General features: G+C 38.2%; 1 protein-coding gene across 6 annotated transcripts in view; it reads right to left on the bottom strand.

The window, feature by feature from the left end:
• MEF2C (myocyte enhancer factor 2C) overlaps positions 1–24,503 on the bottom strand; it is a 246,571-nt gene that overhangs the window by 169,499 nt on the left and 52,569 nt on the right. The window contains exon 1 of one of the 6 annotated variants that reach the window (XM_063453700.1): positions 11,786–12,183. The exons of the other annotated variants lie outside the window; for them this stretch is intronic. The gene's annotated coding sequence lies outside the window, so the exon portion shown is untranslated. Of the gene's footprint in view, positions 1–11,785; positions 12,184–24,503 lie in introns of those variants that run through there. 6 annotated transcript variants of the gene reach the window in all.

Below are 24,503 nucleotides of genomic sequence, written 5' to 3'. Positions count from 1 at the left end.
TATAAATATGTGGTTACTGAGGAGAGTTTAAAAGAAAAAACATGTCGAACGGTACCCAGAAAAACAGAGATTATAAAGCATGAATCTAGTCGGAGCACTGTGTGAAATAGAGTGAGATGGAGTGATGACCTCCTCATTAAAGGTTTTTTTTTTTCCCAACCTCTTCATGACAAAAGATTAGTCAAATTTCATCATAAAAGTCCTGGTAGATAACGTGTCATGAAGGGGTTAAAGAGCTGAATTGCTGAAATTTCAGCGTTGAGCTTACTAATTAGGACACAAAATCCAGCGTGACTGTACTATAACGTTTAAAACCCATTTACTTGCATTTTTTTTTTCATTTTAGGAAAGCTAAAATTTCATCTTATTGTTAGGGGTAGAGAGCCATATATCAATGTCTTGTCTGCTATTGAAATATACCTTATTCTCAAAGCTTGTACGCTCGGTAGTTGGAGCTGGGTATTCTTCTCCTCTAAATATCCCCTGTTTATATTTGTAAAGAATGTGGAATATGCTGGCATTCTATAAATGCTAATAAAATATTTTTTAAGAATGTGTGAATGTAATGTTATCTTGCACCAAAGTCCTAATCCACCTAAATAAACACTGACATTTCAAAAGGCCATAGAGGGACACTTTCATTTTAGGAGAGGTGGCTGAAGGTGTAGCTAAGAGGCAGACCAAACTGCTACAATTTAAGATACTTCACGACCTATTGATAACCATTTGTGTAACTGAAAATGTAATTAAGTACAAGGCCATTTTATCTTATGTACACAGGCTAAATTCTAAACATGTTTACAGTGGTTTAAAGACAGATTATTCTGAGTGTTATTGCTGTGTAGTTCAAACACATACACTTCAAATATAGATTTCGTGGCAAAGAATGGATTTCTTGGAAAACAGGGAGATTAGACCAGTCAGGATGAACAGAGGGTCCACCATATTAATTGCCCACTCTAAGGGTGAGGTTTATTGAGGCACAACGCACGTGCAATTGTTGACACAGAGTGCTAAATGTTGGGAGACATTATATTGCTTTCCATACCTGCCAGTTATCCCGATTTCGGTGGCACAGTCCTGACTTTTTTGTCCTTTCCCGCCGCCCCGACTTTGACCCCCAAAAACACAAAGTACGTGCCCATGCTGCACTCAGGACTCTAGCACAATGTAGAAAGCACTGAAATGGTGCTTCCTGCATGACCTGCCCTCAGTTGGCTGGCCTGCTTGATTGCATTCATGCCAGGCTGGCCTGTCTGTAATTTGGTCGACCCCCTTTACACCCCTCCCACCAGCATCCTGCTTCTCAGGACACCAGCGTTGGGAGGTATGTTGCACCTGGACAAAATAGGATGCTACATGGGTATTGACTCTGAAAGCAGTTTGCCATTTTATTTTGCATCAATTATTTTATGTTGTGCGTGTGCTATTTGGTACTATAGGCAATACACATGCAAAAAATCAAATCAAAAAAATAATAATAGAAAAATAGCAAATGCATTGCACACATGCCATAACTATTATTTTGCACATGTGCTTATTCTCCAGCGTACAGCAATCAATTAGTGCTGAGAAAGGATTATGGAATAAACATAGATATAATATTCATAGTCAACTTTATTGACTGTAAAATCCAGAATATGGAAACTCCACTCTTCTCTGAGAATGAAAACAGAAAGTGGCTGGACTAAGTATCACATAAGGGACATCAAGGAATCAAGCTTCAAGATATGATTACTTTATACCCATATTTTTTTACAAAATGAGTTTTTGGTAATCGTCAAAATAATGTATTCTGCAGTGTCCATAACTCTGTCTCAGAAATACACTGTAAGTAACCATCACGTTTCAAGTGGAAAGAAAGACTCACTCCCAATGACAGTAAGTAGGTGTTCCTCACTTAATCCTTGGGATCCTGCCAGAGTTTTAGGATTTCTCAAGTTAATATCTGATCCAACGATTAAAACCTTGCACCCCTGAACAATATGCTGTTAATTATTTTGTTGACAACTAGCATTTGACACCCATTATTTAAGTAATAAGCTATTCTTAAAAGTCATTAAACGGTCTATGTGAATACTTGCCCATTGTGTTTTAGAGGATCTTCTCAATCCTGGACAATTTGTCTAGGCACAACTGTCATACTGAAAGCCCTCGGTGACATATTCGTTTGTATCTATGGAACTCCCTAACCACCCTCATTGCCCTTTCCACTTCCTGGAGACCTGCCTAGATATTTTTTATGACCCATGAATAATGCTTTTGAAATACCTGCTAATTGAGAAAATCTAACAAGACTCATCAGGCAAAACTTAGATTGACGATTTGGGGTTGTCATTGTCCACCACCAGAGAACAATCAAGTTAAAAAAAAAAAGCACCAAGAACAGGATCCCGGCAAAGGAAATAAGCCAGACAATGGAGTGTATGACTGAAGATAGCAAAATAGAAATGGTCATTTTTCGCTAATGATAGAAATATAAGTATAACTGATACTTTCAGTGAATACAAAGAAACTGAACAATAGATTGTAGAAAGAAAATGTTAACAAAATAATAAATCACAAGTGAAATTCACAAAATAATAAGATAATATGTCTTCCAAATGGCATATGGTTGTTGGATTGGACTTTCCTGGAATACAATTTGTCAAGGTTTTTTTTTTTATGTTACGTGGCATAATACAACACGAGACAAAATGGCTCAAATGTATCTTTCATTTCAATGTAGACTTGTGCCTTCTCTAAGTAGATTATTTTTACTGTTCCTCCTTTTTTTCATTTGTGAACCAAATCTCACGACAAGGCAGCTATCAGTATACTGCAAAATATGTACATAATAATATTATATATATATATATATGTGGATATATATTGCCCAGTACACTGACTGGCCAATTGTTCCACCATCTTGTATTGTGTAAATCTTTTTTTTTTCCTTGAATGATTGCGTAGCCAAAATAAATTTGAACTGTAACACAACTTGGGCGAAACATGAATCACACAAAACTATTTCTTTTTTTTTCAGGTGAATCGATTCACCAAATTGTTTCACCGTGTACAAGTCTATTTATAAGCGTCTCTTATTTTCAGCAAATAATATAGACAGCTTTATGTGTAATCAAAGACTACATATCTAGTACGCTGGTATGTATGTATTAAGTATAGCTAGTTTACATGACTGAGATATCCGGATATCTTGTTAGTCATATTTACTAATCATCTTTCGAAATGAAAGTTGAGTTGAGATGAGTTAAACAGGAATGACAGATATAGTTTAACAGTAGCTGTTCCAATCCACTCCTCATATCCAAAGTAAGTTTATTACATAGAATGCTGGCACGTTTAGATTTCACGAAATACAAAGCATAGAATACAATATTTTTTCCTTGCCAAGATCAATATTTGCTCATTTTGGAAAGAAGTCTCTGCTTTGACAAATGTTGTCTACACGCTTCAGCCCCCCATAAGGAATGCTCTAATCAGGAATGGTGTGCATGGGAGATAAAAAGAAGGGATAAATACTGTCCAAAAAGTATTGGAATGGCCCAAAAATTATTTGTAAGAATGTAGACTGTGAAGAGGCGATACACCATGTTATCATTTCTGTATAAACCAGAAAGGTTAAGCTCGACAAAAACGAGACAATCTTCTGCATAAATATAAGAATTGTTGGGCTCTGAAATAGCTACGTTAGAGTCCCGATTCTAACGGGACTGAACGGTTGCAGCAGAACATTAAATGGGCAGTTTATGTAAGACAGTCCAGATATATCAACCACTTGAAACAAATAACCAAAGAGAAAATAGCAAAATGCCACCAGGCCCATGGGTAAGATTGATCAAGAGGTAAAGGAAATTGTTGGATGATGTTATTGGCACTAAAGTAGGTATATCATTATTTATCACATCTATATAGTAGGATTACTTTGTTCTTTAAAAACATGAACATGCTTCATTTGTTTCATCATAGATCCTGTACCTTTGATCTGTTATTAGATATTAGATGGTGGTCAAATCCCATTTAAATATGAAGGTGTGGTGTTCTATCACGAGAAGATCGCAGTGCCTTCAAACTTATTCATAGGAAGGTTCAGCTGCTAACCACCTGTGTCATGAGAATTCCACAGAGACCCAATCACTTTTCTCAGCATAAACAAAACTATAGTATTAATACAATGTTGACACAAATCCTGGCTACTAAAACTAACACAACGTCCACGAGACTGGCTAAGACTATGTTACCAGTGCTGAGTCTGTGGTTAGTTTAAACCTATTTTTATATGGCGTCAGCTTGTGAGCACAGATATTATCTGAGTGTTTTTTATCTATACATATAGATAAATATTCTGATATTCTGAAAAACATATATTAGATATATGCTTAAAAAAACAAATAGAAGAAAAACAGATGCAATGGCTTGTTACTGTTTCATTTTCAATCTGTAAACTGAAAACGTAATCTCATTATCTATATTTTTACACTAATATTTACTTCATTTAAAGCACAATAAATGTTATCAATTAATACAATTAATGCACTTTTGGGTTTTTTTTTTAACAATCATTAAATGTTTTTATATAATTCTGAGAAAAACAAACAATAGCATATATGGTTTACAGAGTTTGCAATCAATTGCATCTTTAGTAACCTTTGTATTAAGATTATTGGGAAAAGGCAAGGAAAATAAAATATATATTATTTAAATTATAAATCCCACGTTAATATAGTAAGATGAGAAAATAGTATACGAGCAGATTTTGTCCTGTGTTTGTATATGAAGAGATAATGCTTAGGCATCACATATTCCAACAAACCTGAAAATATATTTAAAAAAAAAATAGTGATTGAACAGGGATAGTTTGTTGCCATCTCACAATGTTACTTGTCCAAATATAATTGATTACTGACAATTGGACGGGTAGCTATGTTGTTCACCTCTGACTTGTACACCAGCAAAGCTAACTGCCACCCTTGAGATTATCAGCCAGTGACCTTGATCTTGCAGAAGCAAATTGGATATCTCGTGGGATATTTCAAGAACTTTTAAAAGCACAAGATATCAAAATCCTGTGAATCTATAGATAAATAATTAAACACAACAAGAAATACCAATATACATTTTTTTCCCCATAATTTCAATAGGGAAAAAAATACAACACTTATTTTTTTGAAGGGTCTAAACCCAATTCCATTTTCCCAATGAATACATTTCCAATGTTTGGTTTTTGCTTCAAACAAAGTCTTATAAATAAAGTGACAAATTAGCGTAATGTGTTCACCCACGCACCCACTCTTAAATGGAATTAATTGAAATGTATAAAAATATTTTTATTCGTAATATAATGTGGTTTTTAGATTATGTCATCAAATTATATATTAATAATAATGGGACAATACAATACATATCACATTTTTGTAAAGGTCTAATGAATCAAAAAGTCTGTGACGTCATCGACCAAGTCTATAAAGGGCTAACGATCATCCGACATGACACAATGTTCAACATTTCTATATGTGTCTAAGTGTTATTTAATTTAACATCTTTACTTTGAACCAGCAACCATGATTGATGCACACAAAACTCCCATTAAATATTTGTGGGTTTTAAACACCTGCAGTTTTAAAACGTGGCTATTCTTTAAAATAAATCACCTTACGACTCTTACCAATTACCAAATTAGAAACTCCTAGTGGGAATATAGGGGCATATGTGTCAAGAATAACACTAAGGAGTACATTACCCAGGAGGGAAACTCCCCCCCCCCCACACACTTTATTACAAAACATTGCAGCTTTAATTAGGTAAAACATAAATGCATATTTTTATGGTTTTCATGCAGGCTCACAAAAGATTGATTTTAACATGCTTTGCTAATTAAAAGCACACTAGCATGCATAATATGACGAACTCCTGTTTATATCCCCTTGTGTTCTAATCCTTAGATGGTGCTAGCCAAATGACTTATGAAGGTTGCATTAATGTAAATACTTATTAGCCATACACTGCAACTTCCTGGTCAAGTCCACTGTGCACATCTGATTCAGCATGCACACAAAGGATTCTGGGACAGATTGCAAAGCATATGTGTGGTTTTGTGATCAAACCTGGAAAATACATTTAAAAGTTGTAAATAAACATGTAATATGTATATACCTGCTAGCTTTATTGCTAGACAAAAAAAAAATGGGGATGTGAATGGGACAAGAGTAAATGAAAAAAAAATATGTGAATTTACTACTACTGTCTGAAAACAACCATTTCGGTATGAGTGGGCCTCGAGGCAGGAGTACAATTTGTCTTTCATCATTTATTATTTATTTTAGCAAAATATTGTGTTCCTGGCTCTATTAATTACATCGAAAACAATATGTGTTGCTGTTCACCTTTCAGAAGTGTATAGAATGTTTGAGTTACATGCAATACCGTAATGGAAGCAATGAGGTAATACAAATACCAACGTACCATATAAATCATCGGTTTATGTGAACCATGCAAAGAATCCAGCCAAACACTGGATTTATACTAACACACGTGTGTATGTAAGCATGGTTGTTGCCATCCGAGTGATTAGTCATGCTCAAATATTTTTTTTTCCAAACCAGTTTTTTGTATACATTGAAGCAGAGGGGGAATAATGATATATAACAGTCTTCAAAACAAACATACTAAATGCTTAGCTATTTGTATAGAGCTCTACGCTTCGAGCAAATAGAAAAAAAAAACTAGATGTATGACTCTTAATATATGTCTTCTTTTTCTCGTTCTCTTTATCGAAGGCTATAAATATCTCGAAATATTATTGTTTTCTTCTGTGATCATATACAATGTGTCCAAAGTACACATCGAAGGTCGTACATTATTTAAACACACATTTTGGCTAACTTTCGAAAAGTGAGTTTGACACATCTTCTTTAACAGAAATTCCGGTTCTGGTCATATGGGAAAATCATCTGAAACTCTTTGTACAAGAATTTCTAAACACACACTTCCTAAGTATGAAAGATCTGAATTCTAGATCCTGGCCTTAATCATAAGTGATGACACTCTACTAGTAATAAGGGGAAAAAAACTATAATTAATGCTGAATATTTTGTTCGTTTTACTTCTAACAGAACCAAAGGTCAACAACTAGATGGCAGGAACCTTCTAACTAACAGCGATTGATCTGGTGCCCTCATACAATGTTACATTTATAAACTCATAACAAATTGTGTGCCAATCCAAACTCAATAAATCAGTCTGCACCAAAAGATCTCTAAGTATTGAACACGCAATATAGGAAGAATAACACCCACTAATGACATGACAAAACAATAACAGCTTCCAATCAATGTTTAATCAAGAGAACAGGTAGTAAAAATTGTTCTTGTGAGTGAATGCATGGACCAATTAAGTTTTTGGGGTGGGTAAAAAAGTTGGCAATTATTAACGGTGCATGGATTGTACATGATAGGCACTGAATGACAACATTAAGAAATGAATCTTAAGCATGTAGCTAATAATTGTAAAAGAGAGTAATATAGCATTTTGTCTGAGATCTTGTAATTATGATGTTGTTGACATGGAAATGTAAATTATGAGTGAACAAGTGCAGGGATCAACTACTATTGGACCACTCTTCCTGAAAAAACGATTCAAATGTTAGAAATATCTCAAACCACAGATGGTACAGCATAGATGCTTAGTAAGTTATATATTTCAAATAAACACTATGCACTATTACTAAGGCGTGATCTCAAATAGACAATGAGAGACAAAAGTAGAGGGACTATAATCATAAATGTAATTTAAGATAATCAAAACATCTCCAGCGTCATACAGAAAAATAAAATATAAAATTCTATCAATAACTTACAGGTGCAAATAATAATTAGCAAACTATATCAATTTTTAAGCCACGTTTGTCTAAAATACGTTATATATCTATTGTTTTTTTACATGGAACTGGGACAATTTCCTTTTCAGAATAATTCAATTTTAATTGTATTTGTTTAAGTAAGGCTATAATGAAATGTCCTCATTTTTTTTATATTAGCTACTTAGGTGTACCTGTGTGCATGATATCAGTTTCATTATCTCTTTGCTTTACATAACTAGCGCTTTTAATTACTGACCTACCTATGAGTTCAATTATTTAAATACTGGTCCTAATGTCACTTTAATATAACCAGAGGGGTAACTGTTAAAAAAAAATTTTAAATGGCTATCCAAGGGTTAATTCTACACATTCTCAAGATGTAATTGAAGAGTATTACAACATTAATTGATTTAATTAATCAAGAAATATATATTGTGATAAAGATATACGTGTACGCGTGTGTGCTTGTTAGAGTTGATTCTAAAGATCTCTGAATCTAAACAGCATTTTTAAAATGTCAAATAAATTGTACATAATGTTAAAACACTGGTCAATATGGCCATGAAAACCAAGACTACTACTTATTTGAAAAGTTCCACCCAAAATCCAGCAATGTATTTAAAAATATAAAAACAATGACACTAAATAATTCTATTGATCAGACTACCAATTCAGTCTAAAATCTTTCTCATGTACAGGTAAATGATAAGATATACATTGAAACATCAGCCTTAGGTCATCCTTACAACCCATGTTTAAGTCCCAGCGAATTTGTTTATACAAATCAGTCCACAACAGAGGTATTTTAAAAGTTTAAAGATGAGTTAATGTGCCACAATAAAACAGTTACCAAAGTGAATAATATATAAATATACATTAAGTTATGGTAAAATGAGATAACTATTGTCTAAACACTTACACAGCATCAAGAACTCTTCTCCGAGAGACATTAACGATAGCCAGAAATATGTTAATTAATTAACAAATTCAACAACCGTATTCAAACATTTAGAATAAAATATGACTCATTATTATAGTATACGTTTAGAAGTTTTTTAAATGACTAGATTCCGATTTTTACAGAAATGAACTGTTTTGTTGGTTTCATTTCAATATTTGAATACAGAAAAAAAATGTTTTGTTTTTAAATGTTGGCAAGACGTACATTAAACTATGACTAAGCAAGTTGAATATATCTTCTTTAGGCTATAATCATACAACTCTGGAGTGTGCACTGCATGTGCCGCAACTATCTGATTTTATTTGTGGCCGAATCAAATGACAAGTGAATTGCTTAATCCCCCTTTTATCTGGCACACAAAACTATATCACCCTTGTTCCCTCTACTTCACGATCAACAAAGCTGTCTTGATTTCACAGGGATGGCATTTGCAAGTAAAGAGCACACTCTACAATAGTAATGGCAAAGTCCAAGCACACTCGTCTGAAGCCACTAAAGATCTATTGTCTGTCCTTATGCACTGTTGTGATCACCAGCTCTCTGTAGATTACATTAAGCCGTCTTAGAGCACAAATGGAATTAACAGATCATAACTGTAGAAAAATGGCTCACCTTAAAATTTAGTACCAATACTTCCTACTTAGACTATTCAAAGCTCATACTAAATAGTTCAAAGGTCTTCAATTTCTTTTTCATACTGTAAAGTAACCAGACCGTTTATCTGTCTAATATTACTAATTTCAACACTATTTCTGTTTTTAAACGCAAAAAAAAGGTGATCTAACATATACACGTCCTGTTGATTATAGCATTAAACTCTTGTTTAACATGTTATTGAATTTATCAGTATAGTGTATATAATATCTAAGGCAATTTTAAAGTCAAAACGTTTGTGAAAAGCTCCCTATCCTTAATTCAATGGCTTTGCCAGAGGTTGGAAGATGCTGTTAAGTGATAAGAAGATATCTATTCTTGAATAAGAAATATAACTAAATGTCATGTAAAGTGGAGAAAAAGTAATCAATGCCAAAAGTTCGCAGGTATAAAATTCTAATTTATAGTGCGTAATTTGTAATCCTATGTAAATTGATTATTTTAAATGTGTAAAAATATCCTTTTTTGCTTAGATTTTTTTTTTTTTTATATATATAACAAATAACATTCTGTGTGTGACAAGTTAGCTAATAAACAAGCTTTAAGCTGTCTCCAAGTCCAAATAAAAGTACCAGGTTAGATCAATTTCCTAATTATATCACCATCAATTTTGTTAACTCATTATTGATGTGAAATTGATCTATAAATGCAACCACAGGTTGCCGGGAAATGGAAACTAACTACACTTATCCTTATTATTACTGTTATTATATCATTCAAATACAATTCTCTTAATTTAACGTTTGACTTGTAAAAAGTTCAGCTCTTCATTACAGTTATCTCAATTCTTAACTGTGGCCTGTTATGAAATGTAATGTGTACTGTAAACGATAAATCACTTCTGTAGAATTTCTAATTTTCACGTACAATTTTAACAATCTACACGAAAAAAATCATAAATATATCACATGTATCGGGCATATCTTGCAAAATATTTCTTTGGTAAAAAGGCCAAAGAGCTTACAATTTTCTACAATAGATACCTTGTATCACTTTTAGGTTCCAGATCCTTTAGCAGAATTTAATATCATGTAACAGACATAACTACACTTTAAAAGCTTTTGTTATCTTGAACACTGCCTAGAAGTATGATCTTTATAATGTCATGGTTCACAGGTGGTTATATTGGCATGCCCTGCCAAGATTTAAAGAGATTATAGTTATTATGTTCTAAATAAACATCTTATGCCTGCAACCACAATAACTATCCTATTATTACCAAAGTTTTTTTTTTTTTTTTTTTTTTTTTTTTTAAGAACAGCAACAACACCGCTCAACATATTTTTGAATTCGTGGACAACAGAGACAAACAAAAAAAATAATGATTATAGAAGTTAAAGTAAGCTGAGCGTCACGCGTATAAAAAAAGTAAAGTGGCACCTTTAAAAAACTTTTTTTGGGGACCCCTTTTTAATTCTATGAATGTTCCTCTTTCATTCATGTTTTAGAAATAGAGGTGGCTACAAATATTAACCCTTTGATGTAGGTCAGTCTTTTGGACACTGGACTAGGTCCAAATCCACTTTCTCTGTGGCAGTCTGAAATAAACATGTCATGGTTTGTTCTTTGAGGGTATAAATCATTCAAGCTAAGGTCTCACTGTCATCATCACTATATATTATTTAGTACCCCTGGTGTTTTAAGTTTAAGAATGAGGCTAATATTTGCTAGAATGAAGCATCCCATGAAGGTTCACTGTTGTGCTTCAACCCATCACATACCATAAGTGGATTTTAAGCTGTAGTAGTAACTGTGCATTGCAAACTGTCAGTGCAATAAATACATTTGGGAGGGATATTATAAAGCTGTGGTGTATGCTTTATGTGGATATCTCTCTCTCCATAGCTGACTCCACAGCAGGCAATACAGTACACATATCCTACAGGAAGCCTGTATTATTGCCACAATATACTTATGCAATCTGATCTGCTTTGTAAAATGATAAACTGGATACAAGTGGCACAAGGTCATGTCTTGCTGTGAAATGTACAAGTCAAACTGCTGTTGTCAGGAGCCAACACAACTGGGAATATCATCTATGTGCTCTATAAAAGGATGGGAGCAGAACCCACTTGTGCTTAAACTTTGTTTTTGATCAGCAGCGTTCCAATCTGCTGGGGACATTCTATTCTCTGATACACAGAGAGACACAGGGATACAGTATCTGGGAATCATGTCAAACTAACTGATTTCTGGGTCTCTGTGTATGATTGCTACATACATCTATACACACAGCTCCCTCAGTCCATTCAGGGCTATGTGAGAGGGAAATGACATTACCCAGTGCTGGGAGATGTACAAAGTGTACTTACATGACACATCTGCCGCTCTCTCCAGTCCTGGGGGTTTCCTTGTCTTCTTTTTAACACACTAAAAGAGGCAAACACACAGGATTCTTGTGACTTGTGACTCCCTGAGCCCCCGGTATGTGTCCTGATGGCAGCAGTAAGCAGCACTAAGTCAATCCAATAGCAGGCAGAGGATGTCTGTGTACAGTCAGCAGGCAGGGAAGGGGCTCTGTGCTGCCAGGATAACAACTAACCAGACTTGTCCTGAAAGCGTCCAGGAAGGAAGTGACAGGAGACGAATGGGAAAAAGAGAAGCTCTGAGTCTTTGTAGCATGGAGGGGAGGAAAAAGGCAGTCGGTTTAAAACTCAGAGCCTGGCGAGGTGTCGTTTCCTCTCCCTCCCTGTCTCTCTCTCCTTTTCCTCCCTTGCTCACTCCTCCTCTCCCCTTGCACTGACTCCCCTCTGCTTCCCTCTGGTCCTGAGTTTCCTATTTTTATCTCCTCTGTATCTCCCACTATCTTCCTCTTCCTCACACCCCCCTCCTCCTCTGTGGTGCTTTTTTTTCCCTTATGTGTTTTAATTCAGGTCCTTTGCTCTCTCACTTTCTGTCCCACAGTCCCAAACCAGTTCCTCTCACTTTCCCTGTTGGTTCTGCTAAGGGGAAATAATCACTTTCACTCTTGGAAATAATGATACAATGTAAAAATATGGGGGGGAGTGAGGAGGAGGTGGAGGCAGAGAAAGATTAAGATCCCACAGGGCCCTAGGCAAATTACCAGCCCCCTCGCCCCCCCCCCCCCCTCCCCCCCTCCTTTCACATTTAGTATGGTAAAGGTGAATGGGGCCAAGCTTGGCCAAGTAGCCTCATGGCACACTGGCCCCTGTCTAACCCCTTTGGCAGTTGCCTTAGGTTCCCTTATAGTTAATCCATCTATTAATGGGGGGCTGTGCGGTGCAGCCCCCCCCCCCCCCCCCCTCCTAGTTCTTTTTTAATAAAACAAACATACACATATAGCTTCTCACCTCCAGCCTCAACTGGTAGATTGATAAATTACTCTGCTCCAGTACTTTAATTATGTATATGGTATGCAGAATAAATCACCCGACTGCAGCACCTCAATCAGGCACTTTTAAATGATAATTGCGTCTGGGTGAATCAATCTTTTCATTTTCTGACATTTTACTAATTTTAGTTTTGCGGTGGTAATGCTATGCCAAGCCAAGTCCTAATGACAATTCTGCTGCTCACACAATTATATGTAACACTGGAGAGATCAGGTAGTGATGTGCGAGGCTTTTCTTTTTTTTTTTTTTTTTTTTACACCTTTTTGGAAAGTGGGACACACAGAGAAAGGGTTAATCAGTGCCTTTATTCTACATATACAGTAATATTATCTTTCGTATTATTATTGTACATTGTTTAAACGGTTGTGGAGCTTAGAAACCAGAATGATCTCTTTTTAACACTTTTCTTGGAATGAATGTGAGGTGACAAAGTCTCACAAAGAAAGGGTTAATCACCGATAAGAGCATTTATTGCATGCATACAGCACTATTATTAAATAAGACGATGATGTGGTAGCTGACTGATTTTTTTACACTTTTCTGAGAAAGTGGGGATGATGAGACAAAGCAAGCATTGTACACAGCTACGCAGATAAAGGGTTAATATCCTATAAGTGACTTTATTGTTATTTACAATATTATTATACCATACAATTATTGCAAATTCTGCGAGATAGTGTATCTGGGTGATGCTTTTTTACACTTTTAGGGGAAGATGTGGGGTCACACAGAGAAAGGGTTAACCGCCAATAAGCGCTGTAAGTGCCTTTATATTATTTATAGCAATATCAATATTACTATGTAATACAATTATTTAATAATTTCACTCATTTGTGAAGACTTATGCATGAAGTTTTATTAGACTTTTTTGTAAAGTGTGAATGAGATGCATGCACCCAGAGAAAGGGTTAATCTCCAAGTGCTTATATTTATATATAAAATGATTTTAAAGGAACACACAAGGCACAAAGCACATTTGTGACAGTTTATAAAAGTGCCGATTTCAATAGAAATGTTGGCTTTATAGGTGCAGAAAACCAGGAAGGTTTTCTTCCATTAGCTCGATGGCGCCATTCTGTGCTAGCTGATTGGAGTATTCCATGAAAGGGGAGAGGGGCATCTTCCAAAGGCTGCAGACAAGCGATCTGCAGCTAATGCAAGCTGTTTTTAGTTATAACACGAATAAAAATATGCAGAAAGCAGTATTCACTGGAGCTATATCTACTAAATAGTAATTTAATATTTTTTATTCATGTATTTTTTTTAATATTTAAAATGGCGTGTTTCTTTAAGACTGGTGCTCAGGGATGCCTGTGTGTGAAGTAGTGATGGTCCAACAAAAAATTATTACAGTGGATAGGAGGTGCTTGTTGAACAGGATGACAAACACCGAGACATTAACCCTTTATGGTGTGTTTGCAACCTTGCTTTTCTCCTTGCCAGTGTAAGTTAATTTTGTCACCTACGCAATGTTAGTCCTGATAAAATACACTTGCACTCATAGTGTGATGCACAGTTTGCATTATTTTGTTAACCATTTCACTGCCAGGCAACACTTTGCTTGAGAAGACAGCAGTACGTTTCTGGGGAAATAGTTGCACAAACACGGCTTGTTTAACCATATGAACTCTGTGGGTTGCACGGCACATCACGTTGTTTAACCCTTTGTTTGCTAGTTTATATGTAAAACACTTGGTACAAACTTAAGATTGGGGTAGAGAATATAATAAGGTGAACAGCTCTGTATTATATTCTCTACCTCGATTTGTTATGCACAAGGTTGGGGGAAAACCTTGTTGGTGAATTACAGCTCGTTCCAGATAGCGAGCGCTTATTTCTGTTTTGTTACAAACTTTAGATTGTCAGAAATTAGATCAACACAGAGCCTGGTTTAACCCTTTCAAATGTAACAAATGGTATAGATTGCATCCACCCATATAGGGAAGGATAAATCTGCGCAAAAACAAGTGCTTTTGTGGGGCAAAGCGCTAAATGAAGAGCAATCACCATGGTAACCAGAAGATTGTCTCACAATATTTAGTTCTTTGTACCTAAAATTGCACATGTTTTTCCTTGACAAACATCCCCCTTAATCTTTGCAGCACCAGAATGGAGAGCAGCACATCAAATGGTTTAACCTAATAAGGTTCTGGAACACATGTGCAACACGATCCTGTTTAACCCTTTGGAACACAAGAGGTTAATACTTGCAATTATATTTTATTTGCAATGTCAGTATAATCCCACAAATGTATTTAATGTCTTGCCTGACAGGTAGGCCAGAAACACTCCACAGGACCTTCTGGTATGCTGAGGAAAATATATGCAAAATTATGTATTGGTTGCTAAGTATCAAGCTTTTATATTGATAATTTCCATATGGGGATATTTGAAAATCTAACATATGATATGTAAATATGTGACCAGATCGGGGACTTTGGCTGTAAAAACATTCTCTTGGGCTATGTGGATTAAGTTTTTTACACAGTGGATATAGAAAACATCAACTATTCTCACATAAATAACTGTGGAATGGCATACCGATACCCTGAAATTGTATAAAATGAAGAAGATAGTTAAATAAATAAATGGTAACAACAATAGTTATAAAACATACGGAATTCATGTACATCTGATCTGAGTGTATTTCAAAGTCAGAGAAGGGGAATGTGTACTAAATTGTGAATTCTTGAGAATTCATCAGTGAATTGCAAATTTTAAGTCAAAATTTTAATAAAATGGCTGAAACTCTACACATATGCCAGTGTGCAAAAATATATTATTTTATAAATCTAGATTGGAGATGGATCTATATATTATTAGGATTATGTATCAAGGTTCTATTCTGTAGCAGATTGCTAAATTAGGAGAAATCACAATGGATAGATCATCTCTCAACATTTAGCACTTAGGCCTAAAATTGCACCTGGTTTCTCTTGATAAATATGGACCATAGTGGTAAAATTGAATACGGGTGTCCGAACACACAAGGGGCGAGCTGAAATGCTGCTTTCCTTGTCTCCCAGCTGTCTAAAGACAGGAAGCAGAAATCAGGGGGAGATAAGTCAGACTGATGCTACAGCTTTGCTCTATGCAAATAAACAACTTCCTCAGAAATGCAGTCCTGGTATTCAGATAAAGAAAGGCTAGACCAAATGTAACTGGCCTGAACTACCATGTCATTATCGTAACTAGATCTGATTACAAGGCATTTGTTTGTTCCACTTTTCCAAAGCATCATTTCCACCACCAACTTTGTTTAAAGAGTGTCATTATTTGCAACTGATAACTAGCCTATCCCCCAGAGTTCATGTTAGATGCAAGCTGGGATCAACCCATATGCTTAGCTGGTCTTAAATTAGAGCGCTTTTGTTTTTAAAATTGTATATTTTGTCAAGCGTGTTATTTCGTGCGTACCGTATTGACCCGAATATAACACCGTGTGTTTCCGAAAAATCAAGCTTGGAAGTTCTCAACAAAACTTTCTTGGCCAGAGTGTTTAACCCCTTAACCCCTTAAGGACCAAACTTCTGGAATAAAAGGGAATCATGACATGTCACACATGTCATGTGTCCTTAAGGGGTTAAATAATTTGTAGTTAGATGTATCAATAACAAAGTAATTAGAAAGTAAAAAGTAATTTAACTTTAAATAAAATGTTTTGGGACACACTGCTTTGAGAGCGGTCTTATAACCATTTATTTCGGTTCATTATTTGTTAACGTTTCAATATTACAAGCTCAGTTTATTTACTAAACAATACATTTTAGCTAAAAGATTTGGAACATATTTTCAACTCTTCTTGTTTGAGAATAAATCCCTTTAAAATGGCAGAAATGTTCTAGTGAATTGAGAAACCGTGTACAGACATTTAAAGGGACACTGTAGTCACCAGAATCACTACAGCTTTATGTAGGGGTTCTGGTGTCTATAGCCTGTCTATGCTGGCTTTTTAATGTAAACAATGTCTTTTTAGACAAAAGGAATTGTTTACATTGCTACCTAGTTACAACTCTTGTGGCATTCACTTAGACTAGAGGTGCTTCCTGTGTCCGTGCTGCACGGTGTACAACACTGGCGTTCAGCGCCTGCATGCAGAGCGTGGAAACGCCAAACTTCCCCATAGAGATGCATTGATTCATTGGTACAGTGCTGTGTTTTGCTGCGCATCCACAATAGCCTCCCAATGATTTCCTATGGGAAAGCACTGGATTGGCTGAGATCATCATGTTTGATGATCTCAGCCGTGGAGACAGGGCCAGACACAGCGGGAGTGCCATACACCTACATAACTATTTTAACACTATAGTGTCAGGAATACATGTTTGTGTCTCTGATACTATAGTGTTCCTTTATGCCAAAATAACAGGGGTTTATTCACTAAAATCTGAATTGTAGTGTAAACATTTTCTAATAAAGTCAAAGGTGCCTGTGATGGCAAAGTAGATTTGTTCCCCCAAATCAGCTGTTTGATTAAATTTTGCCATTCAGCTTTAATTTCACTACAATGCAGAGTTTTGTAAATATTTCACTGCCGAGTTATTAAAAACATAATTCACTGAATTGGACACAATGCTTAAAGGGACACTCTAGTGCCAGAAAAACAAACCAGTTTTCCTGGCACGGCAGGTTCCTGCAGTGCCCCCATCCCATGTCGCTAAAGGAGTTAAAACCCCTTCAGCTACTTACCTCAATCCAGCGCCGATAGCAATGGCCATGTGCGCATTAGACCTCCCCATAGTAAAACATTATTCAATGGGGAAAATCTGATGCTGGAGGTCCGTGATTACGTGCAACGTCAGATAACTGACCAAAGGTAGGTTTGGATTCAGGAAGCCCTCAGGATTCAGGAAGTTGATAGACAGCCACAGAGGGTATACCTAGAGCTTCAATGTTAACATGTTTTACATTACAGCACTAAGTGCAATAGGGGCACAGCACCCAGACCACTTCAATTAGGTGAAGTGGTCTGGCTGCCTGGAGTGTCCCTTTAACTTGAAATTTTAGCATAAAGGGTTACTTAAACTAAAAACACTGTTTTTGGTTAGAGTAACCCTTGCTCTGCTGGTCTGCCCCAACTCAATAACAAAGAAATGAAGCTAAACCTTACCTCTGTTCAATCACCAAAGTTCTCCCTGTAGCCCAATCCCCCTATGCTTATATTACTTTCCCTTGCTAAATGGGGAGGGATGTCGGGAAAGGATGATAGGGAGGGTGGGATATGGGAGGGCTGTGCGTGCTGATATTAAATGTCCAATATGTACAGAATTCACATTAGCCACATTAGGAGATTTTGTTCCAGACTGACTAATGACACCCCAATGGTGGAGATATGCCTTTGGAATCGAAAGGGTTAAATCCCTGAAGGAGTCATGGTGCTTTGAGTGACCATTTATATTCTGCAAGCCAGTCTTTCAAGACACCACAATTTGCTGTTAACACCACATTTTCTTCCACACTGCGTCCGTCTCACCATAGCTGGCCCCGCATAGCTCTGCCTCCACAGCTGAGATCATCTGTCTCAGCCAATCCAATGCTTTTTTATTGCACATGCACAGCATTGAATCAGAGCTGTAGTCGTTCTAGTAACATTTTACTTTTTTTTTTTTTTAAATGTAAAATTTTAATTTGTTTCCAGTTCAGCGATGTTTGTCTGACATTTGAAATTTACTTTTATTTCTTAACTATCATTGTATTATTGCCACCCAGGGCTGCCATCAGGGGGTGACAACCATGCCGGCCGCCCGGGCCCCACGTGTAGCGGCGGAATTGCCGCCGGTACACTTGCACCGGCTCCCGCACGCTGATGGGGCCCATCAGGTGGCCCACGCACTTTGGGCCACCCGATGGGCCCTATATCTTCAGGGGCCTGGTCAGCGCTGTGGCCGTGGTATAGCGCGACCAGGCCCCTTTAAAAAAAAAAAAAAAAAGTGCAGCCGCAGCAAGTGCTGCTGGGAGGAAGTAGTCACTTAGTAGTAGTCACTTCCTCCCAGCTCACTCCGCGCGGGAGGAGAGACAGCCCTGCAGTGAAGAGGGAGAGCTGTGCCGACTCCTATCATCCCCAGCCACCCTTCTGCAAAAAAGGTAAGAAACAGGAGGGTGGCTGGAAAATGAGCTGTGTGCATGTATGTCTATGTATGTATGTATGTATGTCTGTATGCATGTATGTATGTCTGTATGCATGTATGTATGTCTGTATGTATGTCTATGTATGTATGTCTGTATGCATGTATGTATGTCTGTATGTATGTATCGTGTTTCCCCGAAAATACACCCTACCCCGAAAATAAGCCCTAGCTGGATTATCGGGGTGGGCTGCAATATAAGCCCTACCCCAAAAAAAAGACCTAGGCAGGGCCGGCGCATCCATAAGGCGGCACAGGTGGCCGCCTTAGGGCGCACCGGCCCGGGGGCGCAAATGTCCGGGCGACCAGCAGGAGGGAAGCGCACAGCTCCCCTCTCCTGCCGGTCACTTCTTGTAGCGTGGCCGAGCGCCTACCTGCAGTGCTGCGGACTTTGTGGAGGGGGCGGGGATATGACACGTCATATCCCTGCTCCCTCTGTAGCACACAGCACGACTGGCGCCCAGCAGGGGCGGAGCAACAGCCGGCCACCTTCATGTCAGCATGGGAGGACTTCCTCCCAAGAAGACTGCAGAGAGCGGAAGGCAGAGAGGAGGGGGGCTGGGCAGGACTAGCTCCAACTCCCAACTACCTCAGGCAGCACTCAGGTAAGCCACACTACTGTGTATGGCTAGAAAAGTGTATATTTTGATGTGTATGTCAGTGTGCCTGTATGACTGTCAGTGTGTCTGTGTGTGTTTCTGTATGTCAGTGTCTGTGTGTGTATGTCTGTCAGTGTGTCTGTGTGTATCTATATGTCTGTCTGTGTGTGTATGTCTGTCTGTTAGTGTGTGTGTGTATGTGTATGTCTGTCAGTGGGTGTGTGTGTCAGTGTGCCTGTATGACTGTCAGTGTGTCTGTGTGTGTTTCTGTCTGTCAGTGTCTTGTGTGTGTGTGTGTGTTTCTGTCTGTCAGTGTCCGTGTGTGTATGTCTGTCAGTGTGTCTGTGTGTGTCTGTCTGTCAGTGTGTCTGTGTGTATCTATATGTTTATCTGCATGTGTGTCGGGGGGTGTATCTTCGTGTATGTGTATCACAGTGTGTGCGTGTGTGGCAGTGTATGTGTATATGTGCATACATCTCAACATACATCTCAACATTCAAACACCAAACACTGCGACCAGCACCCAAATCCGCTTCACCACACAACGGCCGCCATGTTCTGTGACATCGCACTGGGCGAAGGCGGGAGCTATGGAGGGAGGGAGAGCGGGTTCCGACTGTGCGCGCGTCAGTGAGGGATCTTGGCTCTTCTTTTTCCTCCTCTCCTCCCGCGGACATCTGCACCCCCCTCCCTCTTTAGTGCACGGAGCGGGCTGACGTCATCACAGCCGAACTTCTTCTTCTACCGGTACGGTAATCATCAAAAAAGAATAAAGCTGTTTATTTTTTGTTTTATGTACCGGTATTTGAAGAAAAGTTGTTTAAATGTTGTTCAATGTACATACCGGTACCGTAAATAAATAAGCCCTACCCTGAAAATAAGCCCTAGGGTGTTTTTTGTGACTAAAATTAATATAAGACCCGGTCTTATTTTCGGAGAAACACGGTATGTCTATGTAGGTCTGTATGTATGTCTATGTCTGCATGTCTGTCTGTATGTCTGTCTGTATGCATGTCTGGAAGTCTGTCTGTATGCATGTCTGTATGTCTGTATGTATGTCTGTCTGTGTGCATGTCTGTATGTCTGTCTGTATGCATGTCTGTATGTATGTCTGTATGCATATGTATGTCTCTGTATGTATGTCTCTGTATGTATGCATGTATGTATGCATGTATGTATGTATGTATGTATGTATGTATGTCTGCATGTATGTCTGTCAGTATGTATATATGCATGTCTGTATGTATGTATGCATGTCTGTATGCCTGTCTGTATCTATGTATGCATGTCATTATGAATGTGTGTATGTATTATTATTATTATTATATTTATAGAGCGCCGTCAAATTCCGCAGTGCTTTACAATGGGTGGACGAACAGACATGTAGTTGTAACCAGACAAGTTGGACACACAGGAACAGAGGGGTTGAGGGCCCTGCTCAATGAGCTTACATGCTAGAGGGAGTGGGGTGAAATGACACAACAAGGTAAGGATAGTATTAGACTAGTGACAGTTGCAGAAGAGGAATCAGTTGGGAGCTATTAACAGTTTAATTGATACGCTCTTATGAAGAAGTGGGTTTTTAACGATTTTTTGAAGGAGTGGAGACTGGGTGAGCATCTAACGGAGGAGGGAAGTGAGTTCCACAGGAACGGTGCAGCCCTCGAGAAATCTTGAAGGCGAGCATCAGAGGTGGGAGTACGGACAGAAGATAGACGTAAGTCTTCAGCAGATCGTAAGGACCTAGACGGGACATACTTGTGTATAAGGGAGGATAGATAGGTGGGAGCAGCATTATAGAGATTTGAAAGCAAGAACCAGAATTTTAATTGAGCTTTATATTTTATGTATGGATGTCAGTGTTTGTATGAATGTATGTCTGTCTGTATGAATGTATGTCTGTATGTCATTATGAATGTATGTCTGTGTATGTATGTGTGTATAGATGTCAGTGTCTGTATGCCAGTATGAATGTATGTCTGTCTGTATGTCCTTATGCATGTGTGTCTGTATGTATGTTAGTATGTGTCTGTCACTATGTACGCCTGTGTGTCTGTATATGTCTCAGTATGTGTTTGTCAGTATGTATACGTATCAGTATGTGTGTCTGTTAGTATGTATGTGTGTGTGCGTGTATCTGTGTCCTTTTGTATCAGTGAATGTGTTTGTGTCTGTGTGTGTATTCCTGTGGGCGGGATTTGGAGGTGGTCCCTGTGGGCGGTCTTGGAGGCGGGCCCCCGGGGGCCCAGACTCTGAGCTCAGTTAGGGGCCCCAACATTTCTGGTACCACCCGTCACTTTGGCATATCATTAGAAAAAATGAGATTTTCTTCTCTGTGTCAGTGGTTTTCAGTGAGCTTTCAGTTCAACTTATCACCAAATGTGATTGAAACACAACAGGAAAGGAACAAGCAAAACATATCTTAATTTGCATGAAAATTAATAAATAAATTATCTAAATGAACAAATCTTTTTTGTCTTTTTCTGCGCAATGTTTCACATAAATACAACAGTTTACATTAATAATACAGTTCTGCATCATTGCAGTTCAGAACATGTTAGATTTGTTTAAAGTATAAAATAAACTCAGCATGGGCACAAAGCTTTATCTTGGTTGACAAGCGCACAGTGATACAGTATATAAACACAATCAGGGGATTTTGGAACCACAGACAAAGAAAAAAACAATTCTACCTCTTTATCATGTGTCCTGACACTGCATTCAATCAAAGTCACACTATGCTTTATCAAATCTTGTCTGCAAAACATGTATCTTAAAAGACCTGTTGTTAGATGAAATATATGCAAGCAATATTTTAAATGTTATAGAGGCACACTCCTTATAAGGCGTACGGCTGGAGGTGGATCCGGGGTGTAGAGCTTTCACAAAACATTTTGTAGCGGATTGTATTCAGCCTGTCCTGTATAATTCATGTAAAACGGCATCCGTTTAATTGTATCGAATGAAACTACCGAACCCCAGACCACCCCAGTGAGAAGTGTGCGCCTCGTTAGGCGTTCACACTTCTCAAAACCGCAGGTTAATTGATGTGGGTTAAGTGCCTGGGTGGCCTCTGTTCGGTATACAAACCAAGCGCGGCGGCCATCTTACGCAGAGAAATCTCAGCGGTGTTTGGTCGTCGAGTGTCTGGAACTCAAATCGGACACTCAAACAACCGAACACTGCTGAGACCTCCAGAGTGCCATAACTCCCGAACAGAGGGACTAGCCAGCCCCCCGTTCGGTTAAAACAAAGTACCGAACAAGGGAATCAAGGCAAAGGCATTAATAGGTATGGATGGCAAGGATTTTCATGTAATTTAACTGCCGAACGGAGACCGACCGCCGGGCCAAAACACATGGAACCTTTTTCGGCTAAAACCTCGTGTGCGGTCGGTCAAACTTCACCCTCCACCTAACTCCCGAACCCCTGGTCCGATCTGGGTGAATTTTGGATATGTTAATCACCCAGATCAGGGCTACCAGGCGGTACCCTAAATATTAGGCTATCTGCTTATTTTAGGGTACATCCAGGTTTGGGGTAAATGTACAGTACAGTTAAGGGGATTATGAGTCACTCTGAGGGGAGGAGATGTGTGGGAGTTAACTATTGCTGTATTGGTTAATGTCTTAATGATTGCAAATCCCTCCCTTGCATGGGAGAATGTCTTAAAAGGAGGCTGTGGGAATAAACGTCAGTTCTGCTCCTGATGCTGTGTGTCGTCCAGTCATTGGGATTGCTGTTGGGATATTGTTGGATTATTTTGCCTGCTGGAATTACTACTCTATGGATTTATAATACTTGTTCCTGAGCCTCACTGGGATCTTAAGTGGAGATTAGCTGTGGAATATCAGCTCTCCGCTACACATTTTAGGTGCATTCATGACCTGCTGCTTATGGTACATGTTAAAGTGACTGAAAATACAATTCAAATAGAAGAAAGATATATTTATATTTACCCAAACTAATATATGTATATATATACATATAATATATATTATAGGTGAAAGACATTTCTGATTGTTCTATTGCTGAGTTATTGTGCAACTCTGTTATACATTCACGCACACCAGAAATTCGGAGATGCTAGAAAAAAGAGATATTAAGATACAAAAGAGGAACATATGGAGTCTGGCTGTAAGTAGGGACCGTCCATACACAAGAGGAACCAATGGGAGCTATTGGTAGCTATGTATACACTGATCCGCCACAACATTAAAACCACTAAGACTAAGTGAATAACATTGATTATATTGTTACAATGGCACATGTCAAGGGGTGGGATATATTAGGCAGCAAGTGAACAGTCAGTGTTCAAATTTCATGTTTTGGAAGCAGGCAAAATGGGCAAGCGAAAAGATCTGAGTGACTTTGACAAGGTCCAAATAGTGATGGCTAGACAACTGCGTCAGAGCATCTAAAAAATGGCAATTCTTGTGAGGTGTCCTGAGTATGCGCAGGTTAGTGAGTACCTAACAAAAGAGTGGTGCAAGGAAGGACAGTCAGTGAACCAACGTCAGGGTCATGGGCACCAAGGCTCGTTGATGCACATGGGGAGCGCATGTTAGCCCATCTGGCCATCTGATCTGATCATACAAATGCTACTGTAGCTCCAATTGCTGAAATAATAGATTCTGGCCATGATTGAAAAGTGGCAGTTTCCTGCACATTGGGTTGGGAAGCCGCAGATCGGTCAGAGTGCCGATGATGACCCCTGTCTATTGGTAAAAGCACCCTCAGTAGGGATGTAAACATCATAATTGGACCGTGAAGCAATGGATGAAGGTTGCCTGGTCTGAGGAACTACATTTTGGTTTATATCAGGTGGATGAATGGATGCTTGTGCGTCGTTTACCTAGCAGGATGCACTGACAGGGCCAATGTTATGCTTCTAGCAATGTTCTGCTGGCAAAGCCTTGGGTCCTGAAATTCATGTAGCTGTTATTTTGACAT

The sequence above is a fragment of the Pelobates fuscus genome, chromosome 5 (genome assembly GCF_036172605.1).
Source record: "Pelobates fuscus isolate aPelFus1 chromosome 5, aPelFus1.pri, whole genome shotgun sequence".
NCBI lineage: Eukaryota > Metazoa > Chordata > Amphibia > Anura > Pelobatidae > Pelobates > Pelobates fuscus.
This window is presented reverse-complemented; position numbering and strand designations above follow the sequence as displayed.